This window comes from Sus scrofa, chromosome 2 (genome assembly GCF_000003025.6).
Source record: "Sus scrofa isolate TJ Tabasco breed Duroc chromosome 2, Sscrofa11.1, whole genome shotgun sequence".
NCBI classification, from domain to species: Eukaryota; Metazoa; Chordata; class Mammalia; order Artiodactyla; family Suidae; genus Sus; species Sus scrofa.
This window is the reverse complement of record NC_010444.4, coordinates 98,145,211-98,168,796: the sequence shown is the minus strand read 5'-3', so window position 1 is coordinate 98,168,796 and position 23,586 is coordinate 98,145,211. Positions and strand designations below refer to the sequence as shown.

General features: G+C 36.8%; 1 protein-coding gene and 1 long non-coding RNA gene across 6 annotated transcripts in view; one reads left to right on the top strand and one right to left on the bottom strand.

Annotated features, from left to right (window-relative positions):
- ADGRV1 (adhesion G protein-coupled receptor V1) overlaps positions 1-23,586 on the bottom strand; it is a 574,200-nt gene that overhangs the window by 109,051 nt on the left and 441,563 nt on the right. The gene's annotated exons all lie outside the window — the stretch shown is intronic.
- On the top strand, positions 13,346-20,095 carry LOC110259685. The gene is made up of 2 exons (XR_002342051.1): positions 13,346-15,091; positions 19,393-20,095. It is a non-coding gene; the product is annotated as an uncharacterized LOC110259685 (long non-coding RNA).

Sequence of the window (23,586 nt, the reverse complement as noted above, 5' to 3'; positions counted from 1 at the left end):
AAAAAATGCATACTAAGTGATTACTACTTTAAAAACTCTTTCTTTACCAGTGATAGAAAATATTGTCATCTTCGTGTATGAAGAAATGTCTTAATGCTTTAAACCTGCATTATTTTCTTTTCCTCTCTCAAATGTACGTTAAATTTCATGTATCCTGAAAACAAAACTGATTGAGAAGTCAAACTAAAAGGTCAGGCTCGTGTTGTGAATCACTACAAACACTACAGTGTTGGGTATGAGCATAATTTTCTTCAATTCATTGCAAGCATAACTTAAAACCAGGATCTAGTTCATTTTGAAGTTGTTGTGATTATTTTATGCATTAGGGAGTTTTGATAGGAAGATCTATATATCTATAGAAATATACTATAATGTAAATATCCTTTTATCATAATGTCTTCATTTATTCATTCACCAAATATTTGTTTACATATATATATATGAGTATGTACGTATATATACAAACACACACACATATACGTACACTAGATAGTACTCTAGACTGAAGGTACGTAGTGCTACACAAAAAAACCTTTTTGAGATTACATTCTTTTTGAAGAAACAAAGAGTTAGAAAGATGAAATAAATATAAAATATAAAATTGGGTGGTGATCAAGGGTAACATAAAATAAAGCATCAAATAGAGATAGTAGAAAAGATGGTTAGGAAAGTCTTCTCTGAGGTGTGACATTTGAAGTCAAAGAGCATGCCATGTGAATATCTGAAAGAACATTCCAGAAAAAAGGAATGCCAAGTGCAAGGGCTTTGAGATAGGAACAACTATAAAAATACATAACAGGTAGTGTTCTTTACTAAATGCTAGGCCTTTTCTTAGTAGATTGGTAGAATAAGTGAAATATTATTTAATCATTCAAACAATCTTCCTTCCTTCCTTCCTTCCTCCCTCCCTCCCCCACTTCTTTCTTTTCTAATGGCTGCATATGGAATTTCCTGGGTCTGGGGTTGAATTGGAGCTGCAGCTGCAGGCCTATACCACAGCCACTGACAACACCAGATCCCAGTTGCACCTGTGACCTATGCCTCAGCTTGCAGCAATGCCAGATCTTTAACCCACTGAGCAAACCCATATCCTTACAGAGACAATGTTGGGTCCTTAACTCGCTGAGCCACAATGGGAACTCCGTTCACAACTAAGAGGTAGTTTTGAGTGTCATAACTTTCATTCTACAATTAGGGGAATCAAAGCACAGAGAGGTTAAATAACTTTTTCCAGGTTAAACTTTAGGGGGAAGCAGAAATAGAGTTTGAAGCCAAGCAGTTGGCCTGCCTCCAAAGTCCCTTCTCTAACAACTATGCCACACTGCCTCTCTAAACAAGGGGGCTGCTGTGGTTGGGCATTGAGTGAAGTCTTCTTAAAAAGTTGTAGCAAGAGCCTCAAAGAATATTGCCATCAAGGTATAAGCTATTGGCTTAAATTTTTAAAAATTAAGATTTATCAGCTCAAATCGACATAATTCTTAATACCTGGAATTGAAACTCCTCTGGAAGAATAAGGAACACAGATGGAGTTTTGCACAGGCTAGGGGCAACTCTACCGTATTACAGCCAAAAACACTCCATAGGTTTACTGCTTTGATTACATCTGAAATAATGAAGCAGAGATGGGACTTGATGCTTCCTCTCAAAAGAGTTACATCTGGTTTTCCCAGACGGTGAACAGGAAATTGCAGATAAACACTGGACTGTGGATAAAGCAACTACAGAAGTCTCAGACTGTTGCTGAGCACACATTAATACAAATGCTTGGGGGTTACTACTGGCTTAAACTATACCTTGTTTGTTCTCTTGGGAAGGAAAAAAAGCCAGAAATCAAGTCTTAAGGATCTCAGTAAAGAGCTGGAGCAGAACAGGGAGTGCTTTCAGCACTTGGAATCCCATGTAAAACCACACCACGAGAGAGGCTGCCTTCTAGGATGCGTCCCATTTATGGGTCTAGAAGCACAAGTTTTTAAAGCCCTGACATACATAACTTCAGAACTCCAGAAAGGAAACAGGACAGAGACTGCTAATGTGTAGCATATTATTTTTGGAAAACTGATATATTTTCTGACATTTCATTCAGATAAAAATTATCCTGATAGCTCTCTGCAATGTGATTGGCTAAAAATCAGAATGTGTCATGCTTAAGCAGTGTAACATGTGTTTTACTATCCAAAGTGGTAGACATGTCTTGTGATATCGAAATGGACAGCTCTGACCCAATTAAACAGTTGACTTTGTGGCTGTAAGAAAGGTACTAGTTTTTATCAACAAAATATATTGTAATGCTTATTATAAGCCATTATCACTTATGGTGACTCCCAACAGCTTGATTACTGGATTTCTTTTTTTTTTTTTTTGCTATTTCTTGGACCGCTCCTGCGGCATATGGAGGTTCCCAGGCTAGGGGTCGAATCTGAGCTGTAGCCACCGGCCTACGCCAGAGCCACAGCAACGCAGGATCCGAGCCGCGTCTGCAACCTACACCACAGCTCACGGCAACGCCGGATCGTTAACCCACTGAGCAAGGGCAGGGACCGAACCCGCAACCTCATGGTTCCTAGTCGGATTCGTTAACCACTGCGCCACGATGGGAACTCCTGATTACTGGATTTCTTTAGTATTCAAAATAAAAACGATTGTCTGTATCAAAGAACAATCTTTTCATAATGCATTAACTACTCAAATGATTTCAGAAAAGTTCAGGCAGAGCCTAGGGAGATCTTCAAATTTAATGAGCAGTATGTCTTCCTGGGCCAATGGTATATGGATTAGAGTAATCAGATCGAAGATACATCAGTAAACTAAGAACTTCTAACTTCTATGAATCAGTTAAATAACTTCTTCATTTGTTTATCTTTAAAACTACCTCCTAATGGTGAGCTAATTTTAAACACACAATTTTCAAATCTAAGACATTCCTTACATATAAAGAGAAATGAAAACGTATTAAACCTGAATTTATCTGCATTTGTTGAATCTGTTTTCAGAATCATGAAAAAAAATTACAAATCAATGAAATTTCATGATGGTATTCAAGTAGAGATTATATTAACCTATTGAAATTAATATTTCTATTAGGAAATAGCTTCTGAAAACTTTCCTCTGGTTTTGGGAAGTTTTCATCTTTTAAGCAGGTATGGTCCAGGTTCTGTCAAATGGAGGTTATTTCACATTTGGCAAGTCATTACCATAGTTAAGCCTCAATCCCATTATCATTTAAATAATTATATGACTACTGGAGGAAAAGTTGGGTAGAAGATTGGTCTTCAGTATTTTTGCTGAACCCAGATTCTTCTTCTTTTTCTTTTCTTTTCTTTCTTTTTTTTTTTTGCTTTTTAGGGCCTCACCTATAGCATATGGAAGTTCTCATGCTAGGGGTTGAACTGGAGCTGCAGTCAGCCACAGCCACAGCTATGCCAGATCTGAGCCACATGTGCGACCCATACCACAGCTCTTGGTAAAGCCAGATCCTTAACCTACTGAGGAAGGCCTGGGATTGAACCTGCATCCTTGTGGATGCTTGTCAGGTTCATTACCACTGAGCCACAATGGGAAATCCTGCTGAACCCAAATCTATCACTCAATTCCATTTTAACCTGGATTCAATGTTGAATCTATTTATAAAGGTACTATGACCATGTGCTTTTTATTTAGTATAATTTATGATATTAATAAACTCCATTTTTCATAATTATTAAAATGAACTCCTAATTGATGACAATAATAGATGAAGATTTGAACCAGATGATCCAAAGCTGCAGATAATTGGAAATTATATATTTTTCCCCCTGTCATTAATCTTTTATTTGGATTAATAGCATATCTTGCTTCCATTAACTGAAAGCACAGTAGCTAGAACTTTGGCAGAATAGGAGTCTGCTATGTGTGATAACACAAGCGTAAATATAATATTTGTTTGACAAATCCACAAAACAGATTCCATACAGAGATACTTAAGAATTGATTTATATTATATAATTAGAATCACACACACTCACTCGGCAAATGTTTTAAGGTCTACTATGCACCAACCCCTAAGACACAAATTTGCATAACAAGCGATTCCTGTCCTCTTGAAGTCTATGTTCATCTACCTCTTCACCCTGATTCTGAGCAGCATAGGGTCCCCACCCAGCAAACATACAAGAAGGAACTCGATTTTAAAAGATTCAGGTAACATTTCTAATTTATTCCAATATTTACTAATTCCCAGCTAAAAATTTCTCTATCTCAAATTCAAATGTTTCATTCTTCTGCTCAAGCTTCTTTTATTCTGTTTGATCTTGAGTATAGATACAGAAAGAGTCATTTTTTTTTAATTAGAACCATACACATATATAGAATATTTAATTTCTCTTTTACTATTGCAATAATTTGACATCTTTTATCCATCTCAAAAGGCTTTGTTTTGCATAGACAAAGCACTACATTCATACTTATTGACTTTTAAATTTCATTTTCTACTTCATTTCATATCTTTGTAGAACTCTTCCAAATCTTTTCCATTTTGTTTTCAGTTTATTTTTTTGGTTGAAGAGTACCAGCTTAGGTACAAGCATCTTATTTAAGGGTAGTCAAACAGTAAAACTAAATCATCATTCCTGTATCCCATACATAGTTTTTATTCATCCTTCTGTTATCTTGACTTTAAAACCTTGTCACCTACTGATTCACAAGCAACACAGTACAGTCTTTTCATATTTTTATTTGTATTATTGCATAATCACCTCTTCTTCATCTTATATTTATACTCCTTGTTTTAATCTTTTGGGTCTGTAATTCTACTTTTGCCTTTATTGAAACCATTCAGTGATGTTTCAGGGCTTTTCCAATTTTCCTACCTGAAATGACATCTGTTGTTTGTTAGTTTACATGCCCATCCATCATCCTTCCCTCATGCTCTGGGGTCACATCTCCATCTTCTTGCAGATAGGAGATTACAGATACTTCTGGCTAAAGTGGCCAAGGCAAACAGGTGACTTGATTTGGATAGTCATTGCCGTATCATCTGGCCACAACGATTAGTTCAGAGATGAGTACGTGACTCAAACAAAGTCTTCCTTGTTTTCACAGTGGGAAAACAATACCTTTTTCCACTGGGAAACCTGAAGGACCATGTAGGCTAGGAGCTGCCAGTGGCTTGTTTTCCTGTCTCAAGGATAAAGCTTGCCAGTAATTAAAGGAACAAAGGAACCCACACGTGAGTCATGGAGTGAGGCAGAACCCTGATGCCTGAATACTACTCTGCTCTGAAAGATTTTACATAGATGAGCTATATGTTTTCTTATGTTAGTTTGGGTTGAGTTTGTCAATTCCTTTTTAGTCTTTTTTGTTTTTTTAAGCCACAGCTGTAGCCTATGGTAGTTTCCAGGTTAGGGGTAGAACTGGAGCTATAGCTGCTGGTCTACACCATAGCTACAGCAACACAGTATCTGAGCTGCGTCTGTGACCTATACCACAGTTTATGGCAACACCAGATCCTTTAACCCACTGAGCAAGGCCAGAGATTGAACCCATGTCCTCATGGATACAGTCAGGCTCATTACCACTGAGCCACGACAGGAGCCTCATCAACTACATTTTAAATATTCTAAGAATATGCTTCTAGGAGTTTCTTATTCCTAAGAAATAACTTACACATTGTGAACATCAGTTTCACTATATATTGGCTCAATATATATTTGATATAGTTGCATATCTACTACATATTCAGAATGTCTGTGTGTAATAAGACAACATGAGAAAAGCACATAAGCCTCAGAATTAACACACTGGGAATTTAGTGTGCCTCAGTGATGGTGTTACACACTAACTTAAATTGTAGAAGTTTGGAAGAGATCATACTGGTAGGAAAACTGGAAGCATAATATTTTTTAACAACTGACAGCATAAGAGTATACTTTTTTCAATGAATTTGAGAAAAAAAAAAGAGCTATATATTGAGTTAGGAGGTATATATAACATCTCAATTCCCTAAAGCCCATCTTTCATCTGCACCAAAGTGAGTTCTTAGAGCTCTGGAGAAAATCAGGTTCCTTATGTATATATATCTAAAATGCTCACTGTCACTGAAATTGAAGTGAATTTATGAGATAAATCCTCAAGAGGCTAGTTAATTCTTTCTAGGCATTCTGCCTGTGCAGTTGTCCATGCCAGAAATCTGAGAATCATCCATGACTTTATTTTTCTCCCTCTAAATCAAATCAATCACCCAGGCCTGACAACTATACTTTAAAAATATTTTTGGAATCCTTCATCTCTTTTCATGTACATTGCCACTGTCTATAGACTAGATCACGGTCACCTCCTGCTTGGCTTACGGAAATAAGCTTTCAAGTCCACAGTCTGCATTTGACTATTACCCTGCAACAAGTAACTTCTACAACAACGGCTGTTTTCAGGGGGCAGGGAGGAAGAGGAGGCTTTTAAAAGTTTAAATATAATAACACACTTTCTGTCTCAACACTTCAGTTGTCATCTGGATCAAGTCCGAAATGAAATCTATCTCCTGTTTATTTTATTCTAATCTAATAATCCTGGCCTTCTTGTAGGTTCTCAAATAACCTGGGTTTCCCCTTCCTTTATCCAGTATGATCTTCATTCTACGTAGAACATGGCACCCCTACTCTTAATCTCATGATTCCTTCTACATGGTTAGGCCTGGTTTTTCTACTATTCTTCCTTAGAGACACAAACTTTGACATTATGACCTAGAGCAAGTCCCCCTAATACTTAATTCATAAAGTAATTTAATTTTCTTTGGTGATATTTACCCAAATTGCAGTTAACCATTTTAAAATTTATGTTTAAAACCTGTAAGCTTTCTAAAGGAAAATACTATGTATATCACTCCTTTGTATTATTTTTAGATTACACCTGTACATGACATCAACCTACAGTATTTGTCTTTTTCTGTCTGATTTATTTCACTAACCATAATATTCTCTAGGATCATCCAAATTGCTGCAAAGGCAGTATTTCATTTTTTTTATATATATAGCTGAGTAATATTCCACTATATATGCATACCACATCTTTTTTTCATATATAATGATTTTTATTTTTTCCATTATAGCTGGTTTACAGTGTTCTGTCAATTTTCTACTGCAGAGCAAGGTGACCTAGTTACACATCCACGTATACATTCTTTTTCCTCACATTATCATGCTCCATCATAAGTGACTGGACAAAGTTCCCAGTGCTATACAGCAGGATCTCATTACATCTTCTTAATCCAACTGTCTGTTGATGAGCACCTGGGTAACTTCTATATTTGGGCTATTATAAATAGTGCTGTTATGAACACTGGGTGTATGTATCTTTTTGAGTTAAGATTTTTATTTATTACAGATAGATATGTAGGAGTAGAATTGCTAGATAATTCCACTGGTGGTTCTATTTTTAGTCTTTTTTATGGTGCCTCCATACTGCTTTCCATACTGACTGTACCAACTGACACCCACCAACAGTGTAGGGGGGTTCCCTTTTCTCCACATCCTCTCCAAGATTTGCTATTTATAGACTTTTTGATGATGGTCATTCTGACTGGTGCAAGGTGATTACTCCCTGTGGTTTTGATATGCAGGTCTCTAATAATTAGTGACACTGAACATGTTTTCACATGCCTGTTGGCCATCTCTAAATCTTCTTTGGAAAAATAGCTATTCAGATCTTCCATCTATTTTTTGATTGAATTGCTTTTTTTTTTTTTTTTGATATTGAGTTGTACGAGCTGTGAGCTGTTTGTATATTTTAGATATTAACCCATTGTTGGTCACATCATTTGCAAATATTTTCTCCTATCCCAAAGGCTGTCTTTTTGTTTTGTCAACAATTTCCTTTGCTGTGCAAAACAAAACAAAACAAAACAAAAACAAAAAACGTATATAAGTTTAATTGGATCTCATTTATTTATTTTTTTTATTTTTATTTTTTTGCCTTAGGAGACTGATCTAAGAAAATATTTAAGCCATGAGTTCTTAAGCTTAGCTGGAAGGATGGGCTTCATGGGATTAGGAATCCAATATGTAAGCACTATTATTTTTGCATAGTTCTTGAAAAGAGCAATTGCTTTTATCATATTTTCAAAAGGCCAGAAAAAATATTAAGAACCACTTAAGAGTGCATGCCTTACTTTCTTATGAATATTTTAGATTTATTTGGGATATATTAGAATAAGTTGAAAAACAGCTGTTTCTTCATTAAGTATATTTCAAATGTGGTACTTAATTTAAAACCCCAATCAATTAACCTTCTTTTTTTAAGACTGCACCTGCGGCATATGAAAGTCCCAGGCCAGGGTTTGAATCAGAGCTACAGCAGGGTCTATGTTGCAGCTTATGGCAATAGTGGATCCTAACCCACTGAGGGAGGCCAGGGATTGAATCCATATCCCCACAGAGACAATGTTGGGTCCTTAAACTGCTGAACCACAACAGGAACTCCTTCATACATTTTTGTTTTCAAGTACTTGATATAATGTGTGTGATGTGAATACTTGAACCTTAGCTAATAAGCACTTGGCATTGTTCTAAGAGCTTTATGTGTATTAACTCATTTATTATTTCCAGCATCCATACGAGACAGGTATTATTATTATTAGATGTTATAGATGACAAAACTGAAGGCAGAGAGATTAAATCACTTGTCTGTCCAAAGTCACAAACCTAGCCAGTGAAGGAATATTTAAAACCAGATGGGGAGATATATGGATTTATCTGTGATCTTGATGCACAAGCTATCCTGGCTTTTCAATTTCATGAAAAATTCAAGATCTTCTTGGGTTCCTCTTGCTGTTACATATTGGCCTATGTGTGTTACTTAATTTGATTTAATTAAATTGGACTAGTTAATATAACTACAGAGTAAAAATAGCTTACTAATCACATTCCCGAAAATTAAATTCTTAAAATTTTTATTATTTGACAAAATCAGAGTCAGCTGAAGCATTTCAGAAAACTGAGGTTAAACAAAAAGTATAAAATTCTAAAACATATGTTGGGAAAGAAAAAAATATGATTTTAAAATCTGATAAACAGAATTCTTCTTAGGGATCTAAGTTATTAGCAAAACTTCTTAACAGGTCATTGGGAGGTAAACACGTGGGCCTCAAGAGAAAGAGAAGGTGAGAGCAGGGTTGATTTGCTGTTCCAAGAAAGTGAGAAATAAGCAATTCCTTTCGAGAGGGAGCCCAAGAGGGAGGTAGAGAAAGACGATATAAAAGAGGCTGGAGAGCAGAGAAGATATGACAACCTGGATGATGGAAGAAGGACTGGGCTAGAAGAAGAAACAGGGCCACTGAGAAAGTCTCTGTGTGCAGAGGACATTCGAAGCACTAAAAATGATGTAAAGCAAGATGCTCTATAGAGTTTTTTTCTCCTTTTCACTCTGACTTGTGCTTGTAGAATTTGACAGGACACAAAAAAGTGAAAGAAGTCTACACTTGTCTTTTTGATAAGAGAAAGAGAGAAACTAAACATAGAGTGAAGAGGTGGAATACAAGAAATGCAGAAATGCAAGCGCCAGTATTTAGAGAGATACAGGTGAGAATACTGCACTTCTCACTTTCCCTGTGATGGGGAATCAGGCCAAGCTCTCAAAAACCATTATATGGATGAGTGACCCTGAGGATGGAGTACTTGATAAATCAAAGTTCTAAAAAAAAAATCCTTTTTCCAAAACAAATCAGATTAATTGAAATCAATGACATGATTCTTCTTGAATGTTCTTCAAATGTTCAGAAAACCTTGTAGCAGTGCTGTCATTTATAAGTTTTTGTGCTATTCTTCCACAGGTTTTGTTTTATTCAAATTTTAACCTGCTTAAATTTGCATCCAGGTTGTACTGGATTGACATGATAAATGTTTTGTATTTAGACAGACCTTGAATATTTTTCACAAGCCTCAGGAAAATGCATGGGTAACCTCCTGGCCTACCCTGGACTTGATCTTCCAGCTACATTTTGGAAGATTTAAAGAAAGCAATCACCATTCCCATATTCTTAGGGGGACTCAACCAAACACTAATTAAAAAGCTCAAAAAATGGTAACTTTTGGTATTCACATATAAAATCAATTTATCACAGAAGGCAGTTGGTTGAGAATTTTTATATACTAAACTTCATTCCCCTTATACAAAGGAACTGAAATATTTGGTGACCCAGAACAAGAAAATAATTAATTTCAAATGAACAATGTATTGGAATAAGGCAGCACTGGAAACATGAAGCAATATCACTAATAGTTTGAATATTAATTTAAAGTAAAAATGTGGAGGATGGACTTCAAGTCAACGTGGTTGACTATACTGAATTTCTGCCTGCTCCAAACAAACTACTGAAAAAATAAACAAGAATAGTAAAAATGTAAATACAAAAATTAAACATTATAAAACAACAAATCCTTATGTGCCGGGGGCTGTAGTCTTGGGACTCACAGAACAATCATAACCATAGAGATCTGGGTTTAATGCCTTTGTGAGGGAGGCAGCACTCTCCCTGTAAGTTGCAGGACTGAGTAACATGCAGAAATCTAGGAGCCATGACTGGATGCAAAAATTATGAAAGAGGAAACAGAAAAATCTTTGCTCACTGCCCTGTGGAAGTGGGAATGGCTGCTAGCCAGAAATTTGAACTCCCACCTCTGTCCCAGGCAGATGTGACACTCAAATTTACATATTCATATAATCAGGAACATCGAGCTGAGAAATTACGATAGAATTGTCTGGAAACTATTAATTGTATAGGACTTGTATCTAAGCACAGGGAATTCCTATAGAAAACAACCCCTGTCTAGCTAAATTTAAAATAAAAAAATAAAAAAATCATAAGCCACACAAGGAAATAAGGTCCTTTTACCATTTAGGAAATGGTTAAAGACATTATTAAAAATTTGCCAAGTATACATGTTTTAAAATTATACAAATTTATAGGCAAAAAACTGAATTTCTTAACAAACCAATGAAAGAACAGCAAAAACAAAAGTTAAGAAAAAGCTAAGATTCATAGAAAATATAAAATGGGATAGTAGAAACAACTCAGAGTTTAGCAACAACCGCAGAAAATGTATTAATTCCAGCAGCTAATAGGATTTCAGATCTGATTTAAGAAAACCCAGATATATGCCACCATGAGGTTTTCCTAAAAATAATGACCCATGAAATTTAAAGTAAGGGGTCAGGGAATGCCAGAGCAAAATAGAAAACTGGGATAGTGAAAAAGCAAATAGAAGGTAAAGCTTATTTGATAGAGACAAAAATACATATTAGTTAATGATAGAAAGAGCAATTCCCCCTAGATTATAATAATGTGAACTTAAATGCACCTAACAAGACTGTCTAGAAAAATATAATGAAAATACTGATATAAGGTAAAACCAACAAATTTGCAATCATATTGAGAAATTTCACTTTTTTTCAGAAACAGATAGATCAAGTTGACAAAAACAAAAAATAAAGAAAATGAATGAATAAACTACATAATTAAGAGCCTTGGCCAAACACAATATTTAATTATAACTATTAGAATAAAATAGATGAGAAAATGTGGTTATTCAACTAAAGCAAACAGAAGGAAGAGAGTAATAAAGATAGAAGCCAGCATCGCTGAACAAGAACAAATAAAACAAAAACATCAGAGAGAGAGAGATCATTTCAACTTCACCTCTGTATCCCCACTGTTACCACCTTGGGCCAAGTGGCCATTATCTCTCTAGTATTGCAATAGCCTAAATTTCACCTGGCTTCCATTTACATTTGAAACTATAGATCAGATCATGTCATTCCTCCAGTAGCCTTCTCAGCGTAAACCCAGAGTGATTACACTTACTATTTCTTTAACCTTTCCTTTTCTCTTTCTCTCAGTCTCTCTACTTGGGCCACACTGGTCTATTTGCAATCTCAAGTCATATCAGGAATGCTCCTGCCTTAGGGCCTTGGCACTGGCTGTTCACTCTGCCAGGAATCTTTCTTCTCAGAGACTCACATGGCTAACTTCCCTGCCCCCTTTAAATCTTTGTTCAATTCTCATTTTCTCACAGACACCTCTCCTGTCCACCTTTAAAATTGCCAACCACATGCCCTTGCACCCTCCTGCACTCCTGATCCTGCTGATGCTGCTCCATTTTTTTACATAGCATTTCTTATCTTATGATATCCCACATAATTAATGATGTTTTATGGGGTTTTTTTTGTCTCTGCCCCATAAACTCCGTAAGAGCAGAGATCTGAATACTTTGTTCTCTTTTTTTCCCCATCCAAATTACTTAAAACAGAGTCTAGCATATACCAGTTATTCCATGGAGTTTATTGGTCACGCTAATGAAGTGTAATTGTTTAAAAAGCTACTTCTTTGAAAAGATACTAACAGTCATTGGCATTATTGATCATTAAAAGAAAGGTCCCCAAACAATGTTAAAAATGAAAAGGGGGATATAATTTTACATATAAGAAATAATGTGAAGCATTTTATGCCAACAAATTTGAATACTTAGGTGAAGTAAATTGCTTTCCAGAAAAAAATTTCAAAAGTGAATCCGTAAAAATACAAAACATGAATAGACTAAAAACTATTAAAGAAATGAGAGTAAAAATTCATCCCAAATTTTCAGGTCATTAAAGTTTTATAGGTGGCTGTTAAATAAACTTTTATGGAAAGAATAACTCCATCAAATACAAATAATAATATAAAAGAGAAGTTCTCCACCTCATTTTTTGGTGCTATGTAACTTGGATATCCAAAGGTATGAAATAAATGAGAAGAATCATAATAAACCAACTTTGCTTTGAATATGCATGCAAAAATCTAAATTAAACATTAGTAATGTGAATCCAAGAGTGGACCAAAACAAAGTGGATTTATCCAAGAATTTCAAAAGTACCTTAATATAAGGATACCTATAAATGTAATTACATCACTCACATATTATAGGAGATATATCATACAGCAATTAAAAGAGTATAGGGTTAAGCAAAAGGAACAGAAAGAGTCTACCCACATTTGAAGGGGAATTTTAGTATAAGACAAATAAATGGGGGAAGAATAAATTACTCAATAAATGATACTGAGAAAGGTGGTAATTAAAAAAAAAGAATTCCTACTTAATTCTACTCACAAAAATACATTTCAGATAAATAAAATATCTAAATGTAAAAAGTAAAACTTCAAATATCTTAGGAAACAAATAAGAGATTACTTGGGGAGTTCCTGCCATGGTGCAGTGGGTTAAGAATCTGACTTCAGTGGCTTAAGTTGCTGTGGCAGGGGGTTAAAGAATCCAGCACTGCTGTAGTTGCAGCCTAAGTCCCAGCTGTGACTTGGATCCGATCCCTGGTCCTGGTCCAAGAACTTCCACACTTTCACAGGTGTGGCCACAAAAAAAAAAGAGAGAGAGATTATTTTATGATAACGGGATAGATTTTTTTCTTAAGCAGAGTACAAAAATACAAGTGCTAAAGAAAAAAGATGGGTTAATATGACAATATCAACTTGAATACTCATTGATATACAGAATTAAAAAGAAAAGGGACAGACTAGAAGCAGATATGTGCACGCTATTTAATTGACAAACTGTTATTATCATGAAAAAAGTAATATAAAATTTTTACAAATCAGCAAGAAAGAGATAACTATCTATTGGCAAAATGGGCACTTATTTGAAAGGACCAGTCATCAGGTATCAGTAGAGCTGCAGGGATATGCTCCTTTATACCTAGTGGGGTATAAATTTCTAAAATAATTTTCAAGAGCAACTTGTCAATGTCCATAAGTGTTTGAGATATGTCTCCATGAAGCCCAGCACTTTCATTTCTACTCTTATGTTCCAGAGAAACTTCTGTTTATCTTGTACATATGTACACTTATGAATATGCAAATATGTCCACTGAACCCCTGTTTACAACAATAAGAAATAAGGGAAAATCTACATGTCTATCTATTCATAGCTAATAAATTAGAGAAATAAATTATATTCTATTTACACCTTGGCATATAGGAGAGCAGTTTAAATGAGTGAACTAAAGGTGTATGTATTATGTTGGAATAACCTCTAAAACATTACATTGATTAAACAAGCAAACTTCAAAAGGATGCCTACATTTAAATAAATTAATTCTCTATGTAGTTCATGAAGAGCATAAAAACATCAGTAGAAAGGATACACAGTAAGCTTCATAAAATAGAGGATAGAAAGTGAAGTTAAACTGTATGTATGGAGTATGGCTTTAAAAAAGAAAACTAGGAGTTCCCATTAGGGCTTAGTAGGTTAAGGACCTAACATAGTGACTGTGAGGATGTGGGGTTTGAACCTGGCCTCGTTCAGTGGGTTAAGGATCTGGCATTGCCACAAGCACTGTAGACCATATATGCAGCTTCAATCTGGTGTTGCTATGGCTGTGGCATAGGTAGGCCTGCAGCTGTATCTCCCTCTCTTCCCCTAGACTGGAAACTTCCATATACCACAGGTGTGGCCCTAAAAATAAAATAAATAAATAAGAAAACCAAGAAAAAAAAATCTAATGTTTTCACTTGCTAGACTTTGCTTCAGTCATATTCAGTGGTTCTGGTAACTCTGGAACAGGTTGTATTTAGAGAGGCTGGTCCTTGATGGGAGAAACGTCTTAACACTGGAGCTGGAAAATGCATCACCAGATCATTAGAATATTTCTAGTGTATCAGATAAGTCCAGTCACGTATAAGTGGGCTTTATTTCTGGGAGAATCAGCTTAAGGGCAGGATATGAGCTGGGTCAGACAGACAAAGTGTAAAATAAAAGGTTACCAAAATCGACTTTAAGAATATCAAAGTCAGCCTAATTTCTTTTGAAAACATAGCCACAAGTAAATAAGCAAGCAATCAAGAAGGAATTGAGAAGCAGACCTTGGCAAATATAATTTTCTGGCAGAAACCAGGCCTGTAACCCAGGCCAGCCTTGGCTCTGTTTAGAACTCCAGCTCTATGGGCTCAGGCCCTCTATCCAGGTTTATGTAGATAACTGGGTAGAAGGGCGAAGGGGAATTTTGGTGGGAAATGATTTTGGTAGGAATCCTTCCCTACACCATGATCCAGACAGCCTCAAGATGGATTCAAGAGCAGGTTTGTAAAACTCTATTCTCTCTTCAAAAATCTGTCTTTCTATTCTTTTGACAGGAAAGAAAAGCAGAGAAAATCTGATATGCAGCCATTCACTGGTTTAAGGAATTAAAAACAAAACAAAACAAACCACTGGACCTGAATAGCAAGTGGGTCTCTAGTGTCCTTTAGGACACAAAGCCCGTTATTTTAGTAATCCTGATTTAGAAAACAAATTCCATTAACAACAAAAGAAAGTCTGCTAGCCTGGTAAAGCTTAGAAACCAGCAGCCTCTTTAAAAAGTTCATTGTAAGATTCAGTATTTATGCCACCAACAATATTGTCAATAAATTAGACTTACTATTGTACAACACAGGAAAAGAGCAATGCTCCCTGTTTATCTTTGGCTGCTGTTTACTTTCAGCTCTGCTGTGGGAAAGAGAACTCAAACAATGCTAAGGTTTTCCTTAATGAGATCCTGATTAGACAGTCTGGACCAAGGTAGAAAACACAGTATACTAAAGCAGTAGAGAAAAATGAAAATCTTTGTCACCTCCTCTGCTGTAAGCAAAACCATCAAATCACTCCAGTTTATCCTCAGCACAGCGCGGAGCCTTCTCACTTCAGTGACCTCCCTCTTTCCTTGTGTGCCCATCCCAACTAACCCAACGACTTTCCCAATGTCCTTTCTCCTGCCTTCTCCTATCTTTCCATATTCTGGGCTGGCTTTGCCTTGTTTCCAAACAAGCAAACACGCCCACCATATCCCACTTTACAGCAAAGTAGGCACTGTAAACAATGTGAGAGGTTTAATCTGTATTTTTTTTTTTTTTTTGTCTTTTTGCCATTTCTTGGGCCACTCCTGTGGCATATGGAGGTTCCCAGGCTAGGGGTCCAATGAGAGCTGTAGCCACTGGCCTACGCCAGAGCCATAGCAACACGGGATGCGAGCCATGTCCGCAACCTACACCACAGCTCACGGCAACGCCGGATCGTTAACCCACTGAGCAAGGGCAGGGACCGAACCGCAACCTCATGGTTCGTAGTCGGATTCGTTAACCACTGCGCCACGATGGGAACTCCCTGATCTGTATGTTTTTAACCTGAGTTCTAAGATGAGGTTTAGGTGCCCACGCATACAACTGAATCTATGCCTTTATATTTCTTCAGAGAGAGAGAGAGAGTTCTGAGTTTTCACTAGATCATCAATTAGCTTAGCGGCCCTCACTGAGTCCACTTATTTTTTGATGATTGGAAATGAATTAACAGAGATCGTTCCTTTCCTCCAGTTAGTTAATGGCAAAGAGAGGACTGGTTTCTAATCCTATGAACTTTGAGGTTCTATCCTAATCACACTGTAAGATCTGAGGTTAACCTGTCTTTATGAAAAGCATTCATTCTTATTGGTGGATGAGGCATTTTACTAAGGTTTTCAATGTTCCTATCTCTCACCTGCCGGGTGTCTTTGGCATGCTGCTAAAATCCACTCACAGCACAGATGGCTGTGTCACCTATGAGTTCAGGAATGTTCATGTTCAGAGTTCTATTAAACCTCCCTAAGAACTTTAACACCAAACACATTTCTTCTATGAACTGAAATCCAAAGAGGTACCAGTCCAAAGTTATCTCTAGTTAATAGCATATACTTACTTCCTTCTACTCCTCAATATTACACACACAGAGGTTTAATCTTGACAGTTTCCATTTTTTCAAGACTCGTATTCCAATACAAGGAAAAGGAATGGTACTAAGACAGAAAAAACTATATTATGTAATAATTAAACTGCAGGATTTTAAAATCATAGTTTGGTTAACTTTTCCAAAGCAAAAAGGGGGTCAAATGATCTTTGCTGTATTTTAAAGGGCATTGTTTTATGCTCTGATTCAGGGAAATATTTTACATTTCATTTGCTGGCATAGTACCTATTCTGCTTTAAAGCATTTGCAAGCATTTAATCTTATTTGTAAATCATGGACGTTTCCTAAAGGTTAACAGAATTGCAATTTAGTGGTTTAAAGCACTGACCTGGGAGCAGGTTCATATTCCAGCTAAGGCCCTCTTTTGTGGTGTGACTTGTACAAGTTTTATGTCATTACTTTGTGCCTCAATTTTCCCATTTCTAAACGGAAATGATAATAGTAATGACTTCAGAGCAGCACTTTGTAGTAAGCACTTAATAAGTATTATTATCATTATTAGGTGGCACTTTCGTGATTACCATCTCATCAATGTAATGTGGCCAATTCTTCAAATTTGTCATAGCTGCCTTGCTTATTACTGAGGTGTTTTCCTGTGTCGAAGTCATCTGCTGGGCTCTTCCATGTATTATGCCTTATTTTTCACCAGTATATCCAGAGATCCCGGGGCCAACACAGTGGAATGACAGCGCTAAAACAGTGTTGTTTCCATTCTCAGTAAACAAAAATTAAGGGTTTGTGTGGTTTCTTCTCACTGCTGCTGACTGGGGATGGCAGTGGTTCACGGGCTGCCATTCAGAATGTCGTGGCAGGCGGGAGGGGGAAAAAGGACACCACTGGCTTTGTCTTTGCCTGTGGCAGTCCATTGTGAGATCAGCTTAAATAAACTATCTTTTCCGAGGGCTTGCCTTTCCTTGAGGTCTTTCACAACTGAAAAGATGCTGCATGTTCAAAAGTAATCATCTCTATTATTCCAACTCTATGTTTACAAAGAGTCCAAAAGATTCATTTTTATCCTAAATCAATCCCAAGTTCTTTTAAAGGTATTTGTGCATCCATATGGATAACTGCTTTAAAATGCTTAACTGTCAGGCCTAGGGAAGATACAGTTTCAAAATCTTCCTTCTGCCTGTGGGCCACTTTATTTTTGCAGTATGCTAGCTCCTGATTCTATCCCTAACTGTGTGATTTTTACGTAAGTTAGCTAAATTCTGCATGGGGGAGGAGGTGGAGAACAGTAAAGGAGAGAAGGACTAAGTGGAAAAACAGAACAGAAAAGCAAGGCGATATTAGAAGGGGGAAGATTATGCAGAATGTGGACACGTTACTTAATGTGTGACAGGCTTCCTACTTCAATGGATCGGGAATGGTCTTGAGGTTGCTAGGCTAAAAAGCTACAGTTTAGAACTCAGAAGCAGCAATGGAAACTTTAAAGCCTTGAATCTTGGCACAATTCCCAGGGAAGTTGATGAGGGGACCCACTGGCTCCGAACACCATTCTGTGCAATTTGACGCTTTTCATTTGGTAGAATTTTGTTGCCAAGACTATTGCATCAAGTGACTGAAATCTTAGTGGATGTAAATCGTCTCATCTGTCACTTGGCCTGGCAAGAAATTTAAAGGGCATGCTTTCTCCTTAAATGAAAGATTTAGCCCCTTTGGCCCATTGTGCAATAACCAGCATTCTAAACCCTGCAGAAATGCTCATGCTTTAGTTTGTGTATTTGAGAACAAAACTGTTTTTTTTTTTTTTTTTTTTTTTAATCAGAAAGGAAAAGTTTTAGTGGAACCTAGTTCCCTTTGCTATGATATATGCACACATTCAGAGGCATATTCTAGGGATCAAGCGTTTAATTTTATACCTTTTAATCATTGTGTGTAGTTGTTCAGTATTTTAAAATTTATTCGTAGCTGGGCACTGCTTTCAGTTAAATCCCAGGAAAGAAGCAAATCAGTGTTGATCTACAGAGGATATAAACAAAGGTTTACTGTTCTCAAATCCTAAATGTTGGCAGAGTAAGAAGAGTAGCTAATAGAGTACTACCTTAGGTTTTATTAATCTACTAAATAATTCAGGCAATACAGAGATTGCTTCCCTCTGTACAACAGGATATTAACATGGACTTCCTTTCTTCATCTAGACTGAAAATGCTCAAACCTTTAGTTTCACTGCCAGTCTTGTTCTCAAAAGCATCACACACAGTAGATAAGTCTAGTAATAAAATGGAGGAAATGGCTAAGACCATCAAGAGAGTAAACAGCTTACATAAAGAAATGTTAGATGGCTGGGCATCTAGAGAGGAGGAAGTCGACTCTGGCTATTCGTTCAAATCAGGAAGGGAGTTTTTAGAACCTACTCACATCTGGGACCGAGGCCTTAGGTGCCGAAACTGATTTAATACTTGTTTCAAAAAGCTTACATGCGATTCTAATGTGTAGTCAAGGTTGAGAACAACTGGCCTCTAGGATGAAAAACATTAGGAGATAAAACTTTAGTTTGTTAAGTTCTAGTATAGTAGTTACTATTTGGTGTATATTAATTATTACATTTTGGTTCTAAAAATAAATACAAATGATATTTTATAAGCATTTAAGTAACATTCTGTGTCTTTTTTTTCTTTTTCAGCCACACCCCCAGCCAGGGATGAAATCCATGCCACATCTGCGAATTAAGCCAGAGCTGCAGCAATGCTGGATCCCTAACCAACTGTGCTGGGCCGGGGATTGAACCAGCAACACCACAGTGACAAACCAGATCATCTCTGTCAGTATAAACCCTTGCCCTTTCAAATAAAAAGGAAATATAACTCTAACAGTCTTGCTCAGGGCTCCAAGGCAATGCCTTGCTAGGACTCTGGGACCCCTGCCCCCTAAGATACCCCAAGAGCTTGGGGGTGCTCTAGGATACTTTTGAGATGATGAGATAGCAACCATGGGTGGGGATATGATTTATATTTTTGAACCAGATACCAGAAAACATTTCCAAACACCTTTCACTCACTACGCTTAGGCAACTAAACCTGAAACAGCTCAGGACAATTAACAATTCAAACTCAAAAACCAAAGAAAAGATAGGGAGAGGAAACATACACCTTTTAATTGGAATATGTAGCAACAATTGCGTTTTTGGTGTCAGGTCCTTGTCTTCCATCCCATTCCTACTGCATCCCTAAGGAAGGTCTTTATCATCTCACCGTGACCACTTCTTTAGACTACCACACTTTTCTCTGGGCTCTGGTGCCCCCCTTAATTTAGCCTGTGAACATTTGCAGATTAATTGTAATGCTCCAAATATGTAGTGCTCATATTAAAGTCATAGTTCAGCCACATATTACGGTGTTTTTATCACAAGAGTGTTTTTAATATTTAAACACTGGCCCCAATAACTGTAAGGCTGTAACATATAAGTCTGCTTATAAGTATGGGTTTCTGTTTAAGCATCAACCTCCCTTTAAAATCATTAGGTGTTAAGTTTATCTGCAAGATCTTCAATAGGAAAAAAGAAATCATTTCTAATGTTACCTATACAGAAATGAAGTAATAAGACCTGAGAAAACAGGGAGCTTGAAAAATGACAGAAATATCCCTAAGCTCGCAAATTTCCTTTCAAAGGCCCCAGGATTTCACAACTAAATTTAGTTATTTTTAGCTCTTTTGTCTCCTTTAAATATAACATCTTAAAATAGCAATACAGAAGGCTGTAGTCTAAAACCATAACTTGCAAACCTGCTGGAACAAATTTAGTCCCTCATATTAAGAGAAACAAAATTATGGTATTCATTGCCCCAAAACTGTATCTCCCCAAGTCATGGAGTTTATCTGTGACCCAATTCTAGTTGCTCATAAATGGGGGTGGGGTTCCACAAACCCCACAGTGGAAACACTTGAAGGATTTACGAGCCTATAAATGGATGTTAAGCCATTTCAAGAAAACCCAGGCCAAGCCAAACTCTTAGCTGTCTGTATTTAGCCTTGATTACAGGGGTTACACAAATAAGAATCCAAATGTCTGCAGGACTTCGAAAATTGCTTAGAGGCTTTCCTTTCCATAAATCTTAAAGCACAGAGGGTATTCTATGCTGAGCATCTGAATCAAACCTTTCAGCCATTTTTTTTTTTTTTCCTGTTGCCTATTTTCATGGTTTAATTTTGTAGCTCAACTATCCAACTCTCTCTCCCTTGTGGTAGTTTTAGGGGCTCTTCCCATTTGGGCTCCATGGGCACTCTAAAAGCAGTTGGATGTATCCAAGCTTAAGTCTAGCTTTAGCAGAAATATTATGTTTACTTGGCTATAAATTCTACTCATACAATCTGTTACCATTGAGCTGAGATTGGGTTGATACATACAGTGGACAGTTGAATCAGGCCATGAGGCTAGAAGAAAGGTAATGATTATGCCACTTTATTTCAGAATGGAATTGTTTTGAAGGTTTGAATTACTGTATGAACCATTCCACTGTTGTTGTTTTTTAATTTCAAAAGGTTTTGAAGGAATTACAGGCTAAATTTAGAATCTGTCACTATATTCACCTCCTCGATTGCCATTATTGCTGATGAAGAATAGACTAATAAGGTTGCTGACCTAGTTGCATGGGTAGGCAATCATATAAAAAATGATCTTTCCTGGCACTTCCCTGTGTGTATGATACTCTGGCTCACATGAGGCACCTAAATCTGAATTCCAAGAGTTTCAGTTGCTCCAGGTGCAGATACACTATGCTTTCTACCCAGATGCTACTCTTCTTTTCAAATAATATTTAGAACTGCTGCTGTATTTTCTGAAAAACCAGAACAAGGGTCAACATGGGTCTGTGCCACACAGATGTAATGACTTGGTGGTATGACCACAATATATCCACCTGCTGCCAGCCTTTGTCAAGAGCCTGTGTGATTTATGCCTACCTCGGTTTTCCACCTCCTTGGTAAAGACTCACATTAAAGCAGATGAGAGGACACAGGGCTACTTCATCAGAAAATGTGGAGGATAAGCTGTCTTTAACCTGGTTCTCTGTGCAGGCTTAATTAGGTCTCTGATTCTTTCATGGGCACAGAAATTATCAGTCTCAGCTTTGATTTCCCCACCTAATATAAATAAAGCTGAGTTCATTAAACCATTTGATCTGCTTCCAGCCACTCAAATTGGATTTTATGTACTTAACTTTGTAAATACAACATTGTGAGGCTATTGGGAGAAAAATAATACCACCAAGGGGAAGACAATAGGCCTCGGTTATAATTCAAGTCATATCTTACTTACTGAGTAACAAACAGACAATCTTATGCCATTTTGCATGACAGCCCTGCAAAAAAATTAGTTGTGACAGTTGTAACTGACATTCTTGAAACAAGTTGAAAATGAGGTTAGGAAAAAAAACTTTCTTTTTGCAATTCAAAGTCCCAATAATAAATTAACTGACAAAAAATAATTGCCCTTAGGAATCCAAATCATTGATTTGTGTCTCTTTCTGATATGGAAATATTTGCTTTAAATTTACATTAAAATTTGAAAATAGTTCCCATTGTGGCGTAGCAGAAATGAATCCAAAAAATCCAACAAGAAATCATGAGGTTGCGGGTTCAATCCCTGGCTTCGCTCAGTGGATTAAGGATCTGGCGTTGCCATGAGCTGCAGTGTAGGTTGCAGACACAGCTTGGATCTGGTGTGGCTGTGGCATAGGCTCTTAGCTGCAGCTCTGATTAGATCCCTAGCCTGGGAACCTCCATATGCCATGGGTACAGCTCTCGAAAGACAAAAGACAAAAATAAAATAAAATAAAATTGAAAATATATAAAAAGGACTTAAAAAGCATGCTTTTTCTTTTTGCATACTAGCAAATGAGATAAATAAGCTTAAAAAATTCAAAGTTAAACTACAAATTTCAAATTAGGTGACACTCAATGAAAATAATTCCTTTATTTAAATTGGGATACAACTTATACTCAAAGTCTACTTCTTAAATAATATTTCAGAAATTTAGATGGTAAGGCAATGGCACTGAGTAGGTTTAGTGTCCTCTAAAATGTCTCCTACTGCTTCATCCTCTTTCCAGTGTCTTCCCAGTGTCTCAATTTCTGACAAGGCCCCATGCCTTCCTGCCAAAATTCCTTAGCCTTGCAGCCTTCCTGATGGACATATACAACAGCAAAGGGTCTTTCACACATGCTTAGCACTGTTTCACAAATAACAGAATGGATTCCAGGCAGTGGTGTGATGGAAAGAATACATACTCAGCCCAGAGTCAAAGCCCTGACTTTGTCATTTCCTATTTATATAACTTGGCACAAGTTACTAAAGGTCCTCAAGCGCCAGTCTACCTGAACATTTAGGATAATGACACGTCATCTATGATGAGACTCAAGTGGGATGATGTACATGAAAAGAGTTTCTAAAATGGAAAGTCACATACAAATGGAAGCCGCCTGTCAAGTTCTTTTTTCTGTGATCTGCTGATTATGTAGGCCAGTGCCTATGTCAGTATTTAAGAAAGTCACATAGTTTAGAGGGCTGAGAATGGAAATGGACACATGTTGGATTCCTAGACCCACTCCTTAGGATCAAGGCCAGCTTACAAAAGCACACACCCATGGCAGCCTGACAAGAATGATTACTGGGACCTGCCCAGAAATAACATAAACCAGCAAGCATTACACAGATAGAAGCATCATACGAAATCTATGGGGAAGAAATCAAAGTCATCCTACCATAACTATAAGCCATAAAGATATTATAGTTTAAAACAGTATCATATTTTCTCAAAATTTCTCTTAAAACATGACCTATTTTGATCACCAAGGCCTAAACAAGCCCAATTGTTTGATG